Here is an 8,627-nt window from a genome sequence, read left to right as displayed (position 1 = left end):
AGACTCCTTTTCCTATTTGGAACCAGTCTGTTGTTTCATGTCCAATTCTAAGTGTTGCTTCCTGAATTGCATACAGATTTCTCAAGAAGCAGGTCAGGTGGCATGGTATTCCCATCTTGTTCAGAATTTTCCACAGTTTTTTGTGATCCACACAGTCAAAGGCTCTGGCATGGTCAATAAAGCAGACATAGATGTTTTTCTGGTACTCTCTTCCTTTTTTCATGATCCATCGGATGTTGGGAATTTGATCTCTGGTTCCTCTGCCTTTTCTAAAACCAGCGTGAAGGCGCTGGAGCGGCGAGCAGCAGAGAGGAGATACCCCATGTCCAAGGTAAGGAGCAGCAGCTGCGCTTTGCTAGAGCAGTGGTGAAGAGATACCCCACATCCAAGGTAAGAGAAGCCCCAGTAAGACCATGGGCACCGAGAGAGGGCATCAGAGGGCAAACAGACTGAAACCACAATCACAAGATTGACGGAGTCTGGTGCTATTGCATTGCATTTGAACCCATTCCTGTGCCCCATATTGTGGCATTTATTCCTCAGAGTTGTTCCTGAGAGCACTGCCCAAAAGTTTACTGCATGCAAATCTTTAAGAATCTAAGTTTCTATTTTCCAGGAATCCTTACTGACAACTATTGGTAATGGCAGTTGGTCTAGAAAATAGATGCTTTAATACTGCTAGGATTTTTATTGGGATTGCTTTGCATCAATCAGTCATATTGCTGGAGAGTTACGTTTATATATTGTGTTTTCCGATTTATGAGTATGATACATATCACTTCTATTTTTTGTCTTTAATTTCTCTCAAAGTTGTGTGTGTGTGTAAAAACTTGAGAAGTGTAATTACATTTATTCTTATATATTTTGTTTTTGATATTCTTAGAAATATACTGCTCTTGCTATATATTGATTGTGCATCTCACATTGTTAAATTCATTACCTAATTCTCATACTTTTTCTGTAGATAGTTTAGAATTTTCTTCATCTTGTCTGTGAATAATGATACTTTTATTTCTTGCTTTCCAGTCCTTGTAATTTTAATATTTTTTGATCTATTTCATTAGCAAGGACTTCTATATAATGACAAAAGGAATAATGCAGAGGAACACCTTTGTTTCATTCTTGATTGCAAGGGGAAATCTTCTAATATGTTAACATAAGTGTGTCTTTTCTATATTTTTTTGTAAATACTTTTTATACATTAAGGAAGATCATTTCTATGCCTAGTTTTTGAAGGATTTTTGTCATGAAGTAGAGTGGATTTTAATTAAAGCTTTTTTTTTTTTTTTGCATCTGTTAAGATGACCATATAACATTTTTTTTTCTTTATTCTGTTAATGTGGTAATTTCACTGATTAGATTTCCTAAGATTGCTGTTATGTCACCCTAATATTTTCCTTGTGAAAATGTTAATTACAGATTTATTTCTTAAACAAAGAGTTATTCAGATTTTCTTTTTGCTCTTTCAGTTTAGGTTGTATTTTATGATCATTTCAACTAAATTTTCAGATTTATTGTCTTAAAGTTGTTTATCCACTATATTGTTTTGATATTCTTAGAGTAAGAATCCTTTTTTTTAAAACACTTGATAATGGTAATTTGTTTTTTTCCCCTCCTTCCCTGCTTTCTCCATCCCTCCTTCTCTATCAGGCTTGGTAATTAGTCATTTATTAATTTTATTAATCTTTTTAAAGAAACTTTAAAAATTCTCCCTATTGTACATTTGATTTTTATTTCATTAAATTCTGATCTTTATTATTTCCTCCCAACTTTCCCCAGATTTAATATACTGTTCTTTTCTAGCTTCCCTGGGTGCTTCCCTGGGGCTTCCCTGGTGGCTCAGATGGTAAAGCATCTGCCTCCAATGCGGGAGACCCAGGTTCAATCCCTGGGTCGGGAAGATCCCCTGGAGAAGGATATGGCACCCCACTCCAGTACTCTTGACTGGAAAATTCCATGGAGGAAACTGGTAGGCTGCAGTCTATGGGGTCTCAAAGAGTTGGACACAACAGAGCGATTTCACTTTCACTTTCTTTTAGCATCTATTGATGAATACTTAAATCATTAGTTTTAAGCATTTTTTTCCTTTGTAATATAGTCATTTAAGTCTATATATTCCCCTCTAACTATGAGTTTAGCTATATCCTGTAATTCTTGTTATATCATATCTTCAATTTCATTTAGTTCAAAGGACTTAATAACTTTCATCATGATTTCTTTTTTTACTCATGGGTTAATTAGAAGTCTATTGCTTATTTTCTAGATATCTCTAGATCTTCTGTCTTTTTAAAAATATTGATTTCTAGCTTAATTCCACTGTGTTTAGAAAACGTTCTCTAAGGAATCTCCACACTGTTCTCCATAGTGGCTGTACTAGTTTGCATTCCCACCAACAGTGTAAGAAGGTTCCCTTTTCTCCACACCCTCTCCAGCATTTATTGCTTGTAGACTTTTGGATCGCAGTCATTCTGACTGGCGTGAAATGGTACCTCATTGTGGTTTTGATTTGCATTTCTCTGATAATGGGTGATGTTGAGCATCTTTTCATGTGTTTGTTAGCCATCTGTATGTCTTCTTCGGAGAAATGTCTATTTAGTTCTTTGGCCCATTTTTTGATTGGGTCATTTATTTTTCTGGAATTGAGCTGCAGGAGTTGCTTGTATATTTTTGAGATTAGTTCTTTGTCAGTTGCTTCATTTGCTATTATTTTCTCCCATTCTGAAGGCTGTCTTTTCACCTTGCTTATAGTTTCCTTTGTTGTGCAGAAGCTTTTAATTTTAATTAGGTCCCATTTGTTTATTTTTGCTTTTATTTCCAGTATTCTGGGAAGTGGGTCATAGAGGATCCTGCTGTGATGTATGTCGGAGACTGTTTTCTCTATGTTCTCCTCTAGGAGTTTTATAGTTTCTGGTCTTAACGTTTAGATCTTTAATTCATTTTGACTTTATTTTTGTGTATGGTGTTAGAAAGTGTTCTAGTTTCATTCTTTTACAAGTGGTTGGCCAATTTTCCCAGCACCACTTGTTAAACAGATTGTCTTTTCTCCATTGTATATTCTTGCCTCCTTTGTCAAAGATAAGGTGTCCATAGGTGTGTGGATTTATCTCTGGGCTTTCTATTTTGTTCCATTGATTTATATTTCTGTCTTCGTGCTGAGATTCCTTAAAAAACTGGAAATAGAACTGCCTTATGACCCAGCAATCCCACTGCTGGGCGTACACACCGAGGAAACCAGAATTGAAAGAGACATGTGTACCCCAATGTTCATCGCAGCACTGTGTATAATAGCCAGGACATGGAAGCAACCTAGATGTCCATCAGCAGATGAATGGATAAGAAAGCAGTGGTACATATACACAATGGAGTATTACTCAGCCATTAAAAAGAATACATTTGAATCAGTTCTAATGAGGTGGATGAAACTGGAGCCTATTATACAGAGTGAAGTAAGCCAGAACGAAAAACACCAGTACAGTATACTAACGCATATATATGAATTTAGAAAGATGGTAACGATAACCCTGTATGTGAGACAGCAAAAGAGACATAGATGTATAGAACAGTCTTTTGGACTCTGTGGGAGAGGGAGAGGGTGGGATGATTTGGGAGAATGGCATTGAAATATGTATAATATCATACAAGAAACAAATTGCCAGTCCAGGTTCGATGCAGAATACAGGTTGCTTGGGGCTGGTGCACTGGGATGACCCAGAGGGATGGTACAGGGAGGGAGGTGGGAGGAGGGTTCAGGATGGGGAGCATGTGTATACCCGTGGCAGATTTATGTTGATGTATGGCAAAACCAATACAATATTGTAAAGTAATTAGCCTCCAATTAAAATGAATAAATTTAATTAAAAAAAAAAAAAAAGAAAACGTGCTCTATTTGAATTCAAGCCTTTAAATTTTTTAAGTATTAGTTTATGGCCCATACGTGGTCAGGCTTCCCTGGTAGTTCAGCTGGTAAAGAATCCACCCACAATGCAGGAGACTTGGGTTCAATCCCTGGGTTAGCTGGATCCCCTGAGGAAGGCATGGCAACCCACTCAGTATTCTTGCCTGGAGAATCCCCATGGACAGAGGAGCCTGGCAGGCTACTGTCCATGGGGTGGTAAAGAGTTGGACATGACTAAGCACAGCACAGCACATGGTCAGTTTTGGTAATTGATCTGTGTTTGAAAAGAATGTGCATTCCTCAGCTGTTAGGTATAATATTCTGTGTATGCCAATTAAGTCAAATTTGTTAATCATATTGTGCTGTGTGCTTAGTCCCTCAGCGTGTCATTTATCTTAATTATTGCTACTAATTTTTATTGGCTTTTCTCCAGTTGCTGAATGAAATTCTCCAACTGTGATTGTAGGTATGTCAATTTCTCCTTTATGTCCAGCAATTTTTGCTTTATATATGTTGAGAATGTGCTGATAGACATTTACACACTGAAGATTATCATTTTTCCCTGTAGAATCAATAATTTTATTGGTATGAAATGTACCACTGGTTCACCTGTTATCTTAAAGACTATTTTGTCTAATATTATTATAGTAATATCAGTTTTATTTTGTTTGGTTAGTGTTTGTATGGAAGATGTTTTTCCATCATTTTATTTTTAACTTTTCAGTATCTTTATATTTAAAATATCTCTAATAAGCAGCATATATTTTATTTTATCTGGTCTAATAAGTTTTTAAATTGTGGCATTTAGTTCATTTACAATTAATATAATCAGTGCACTTAAACCCACATATTTATTATTTTTCCTATTTGACCCATAGCCTGTTAGGTGTATATTCATTTACGATCCAATTTCTTGTTACCCTAGAAACTGCAACTTGTACACTTGACCCAGTATGTAATAGGTACTTTTGTTCTTCATAAACTTTGTGCAATTGTTGTCATTTATTTTAACCAACATGTGTTTTTCAACCCCAGAAAAAATTATCATTGCTTTTTACATACTAAGTATTCATTTATATTTACCAACATTTTAATTTTTTCCAAAGATTTTTGTTGTTTTTATTACCATGTTTCTAACTGCTATCTTTTGCCTGAAGAACTTCTTTTAGGATTTATTTTGGGGCACACCTGCTGGTAATAATTTTTCTCTTTGTCTAAAGTATTTCTATTTACTTAGTCTTTACTATTTAAGGGTATTTCACTGGATAAAGAATTCTTGATTTATAGTTATTTTCTTTCAACACTTTACATATTTCTTTCCCTTGTCTCCTGCCTTCTGTCATTTCTGTTGACAGGTTAGCTTTAGACCTTATTGCTGCTCCTCTGAAGGGAATGCATCTTCTTTTTTAAATTTTTTTTCCCTGCTGGATCTGTTTTTCTTCAGGTCATTACCTCTTTGAATACTTCTTATGTCACATTTTTTCTCTTCTCTTGCTTCTCTGGTGGCTCAGATGGTAAAGAATCTGCCTGCAATGCAGGAGACCTGGCTTTGATACCTGAGTTGGGAAGCTCCCCTGGAGGAGGGCATGGCAACCCACTCAAGTATTCTTGCTTGGAGAATCCCCATGGACAGAAGAGCCTGGTGTGTATAGTCCATGGGGTCACCAAGAGCTAGACACGACTGAGTGACTAAGCACAGCACAGGTAATTTTACCTAGTCCCATATGTTCTTTACACACTTCTTTTCTTTTTAGAATCCAGCTGTGATTTAGTTTTGATATTTTATACTGATCTGTCTTCCAGTTCATTAATATCCCCTTGCATGCTCAGTTGCTCATTCGGGTCCAACTCTTTGCGGACCTATTGGACTGTAGGCCACCAGGCTCCTCTGTCCATGGGATTTTTCGGGCAAGAATATTAGAGTGGGTCACCATTTTCTCTTTCATGGAATCTTCCTGACCCAGGGATCAAACCCACATCTTCTGTGTCTTCTGCATTGCAGGAGATCCTTTACCGCTGAGCTGAACTTCCCCTATACTGTGTCTAATTAGTTATTAAACTCATTTCTTAACTTCTTAATTTTAGTTCTAGATAACTATTTTTATAGATTCAGTTCTTGTTGAAGTTTTCTATATTTTATACTTTTTCTTTAATGTACAAATCGGTCATTCTAATGTCTTCTCATGGTCACTCTAATACCTGTATCACTGTGGGTCTGTTATAATTATCTGTTTTTTCTTTGTCTCATTTGACCCTACTTCCAGTCATATTTGGAAGTTTTGGATTACATGCTTGATACTATGCATCTAAATTGAAGATATTAATACTATTATGTAAAGTATAAAATAAAATAATATTTTCTGAGATAATTTATTTTTTTTCCAGAAGGCAGTTAAAGTAAAGGCCAATCATCTACATCCCATCAATGATGAGATGAACTGGGGGGTGATTTTCAGACAGGTCTCTTTCTGATTTGTTCCTACTACTAATGTGTTATCTTTCTGAGATCTTACCTGAAAGCCTGGGAAATTTACCATAACCCTGGTACTTCGGAGGTCTCTAAATTCATAATTTGGCTTCCAAGCTCTGTGAGGATGTGGAATTCCACTTAGTTTTTAAAGATCTTAGCAGCTTTATGCTGGCTTTTTCTACCTGTTGCTCTCTCTTCTGCCAATATCTAAAAGGTCAAAAGTCAAGCCGAACATTGGTTTACTTCTCTATAGTTCTCCTTTCTCCTGGATTTTGACTTCCCAAGTCCAGGTTGCCTTGAGAATTCATCTGCAAGCCCAGTGTGACTGCCATAAACTTGAAGCTGTAGTTTTTTGTTTGGTTTATTTACCAAAACTAAAAAGGGTAGTGAATGTGGGGTTTACCTCAACGTCCCTCTCTTCTCTCCTGGATGTTAATTCTTTAAGCCAACATTGTTTGGTCGCTTTTGCTTTTGCTGTACATATGCCTTTGTACAGCTGTCTAATGTTTTGTGTCTTATGCATCTTTTATGGTTGTCCATGCAGAAAGTTTGATTTCATACAAGCTATTCCATTGTTGATATAAGTAGAAGATACCTTATTTCTTAAAGATTAGTGAGCATGAGAATCTTTTGAAGTGTTTGAAAAACATAGTTCTGGGCCCCGTTTCTCAAGAGTCTGATTTATATCTGCATTTTCAACAAGGATCTAGATAATTTTGGCATAATTTTGGTTCTGCAGTCAAATCCTGTATTTTTTTAGAGTGTATAGGTTGAAAACTCCTATATACCTATTCCCTTGTGATAAAATAAATTTACTTTTTATTGACAACAACATGAAACAGCAAGAAGATGGCTAGCATTATCACAGACTTTCCAATTCCTTTTTTGAGGGGTAAGAAGATATAGAAGGCAAAGAGTAGAAACCTAGGAGAGGAAGAAGAGAGAAGATTCTGTTTTCTGGGGGTGCAAAACTCCCTAAGTTTGAAATGAATACATATCCACTAGTTATGGTCTTGTCAATAAGACTACATGGTTGCTCCATAGAAGATCCATATTTTCAGGCAATTGGGATTCATTCTACATCAGCCTGCCTTAAATGTAATTATCATTGAATTGATTCACATTCTATCATTCTATCAAGACACATTCTCAGATGAATCCTTTTGATGTATAGATCTTGCAACTTCTTTCTTTATTATGATCTGCAAGATGAGATTGTCCAAGTCTGGAATGATCCCCAAGTGTGTATGTATGTGTGGTTTGATTTTGTTTTAGAATTATTGTAATGGTAGCTCTCCTGGGCTGTTTCTATCAATATATAATCTCTCTAATTCTATATTTACTCTTCTGTTACATGGAAAGGAAAATGTCTACTTTACAGCTCTAATGTTTGGGGGATAAATTGAGATTATCCTTGTGATATTGTTTTATAAATAATAAAACACTATTTTTTTTATTATTTAAAGAGATATAATGCGGGCTACAACACAGAAGAATGAGAGCACAAAATTTGCTAGAAGTCATTGTTCAATATGGCTAGGGTGAGAGGAATGTAAAAATATCAAGTTCAGTGAAACACTGGAAAATGGGGTTGGGTCTAAGTCATGAAAGTTTGATTGCCAGGCCAGGTTTATACTTAAGGCAAATGATTGCCTTATGGATAGAGGCTTGATGTGATAAGAAAAAATTATATGGCATTAGGTATAAGATGTCCTTGACTAGATCTATGAAGAATTAAGTGGTTATTGAAATAATCTAGGTGAGAAGTACTGAGACTCTGAACTGGATAAGTGGAAATGGAAAGAGGGGACATTTGAGACAGAGAGAAGTTGAGGCACAGACTCAGTGAATCTACTGAGTATATATACTCAGTGAATATATGAAGGGTGGATGAATAGGAATATTTGTACTATCTTTGCTCCTTCTGAGTTTTCTTGACTGGAAGATTAATAGAACTAGGGAAGACAGGTTTGGCCCCAAATCTCAAACTTACATCTGGTTCAGTACTTGCTTTTTTTTTTTTTTTTTTACTGTACAATTTCAAAAGACATTTTTGTGTTACTAGGCAGTTTCTTTTTTCTTGAGTTGCCCCTACATGTGTGCATGCATTGTTTAAAATTATACTATTAGGTATTCAGTAGTATTTATGAGCCAAGATTCCAACTTCCATGTGTTCACTTTTATATAAAACACATTGACAGAATTTTTCTGACACGACATTATATCACATATGTCAGGGCTAAATCTGGAAAAATTTTAATA

The 8,627-nt window shown here is 35.7% G+C and overlaps 1 non-coding gene across 1 annotated transcript; it reads left to right on the top strand.

Annotated features, from left to right (window-relative positions):
* Nucleotides 1–1,828: 1,828 nt before the first annotated feature.
* TRNAW-CCA (transfer RNA tryptophan (anticodon CCA)) lies at nucleotides 1,829–1,900 on the top strand. The gene has a single exon. It is a non-coding gene; the product is annotated as a tRNA-Trp (tRNA).
* The last annotated feature ends 6,727 nt before the right edge of the window (nucleotides 1,901–8,627 follow it).

This window comes from Bos javanicus, chromosome 12, assembly GCF_032452875.1.
Source record: "Bos javanicus breed banteng chromosome 12, ARS-OSU_banteng_1.0, whole genome shotgun sequence".
NCBI lineage: Eukaryota > Metazoa > Chordata > Mammalia > Artiodactyla > Bovidae > Bos > Bos javanicus.
Note: the sequence above shows the minus strand (reverse complement) of the source record. Positions and strands in the feature narration are given on the sequence as shown.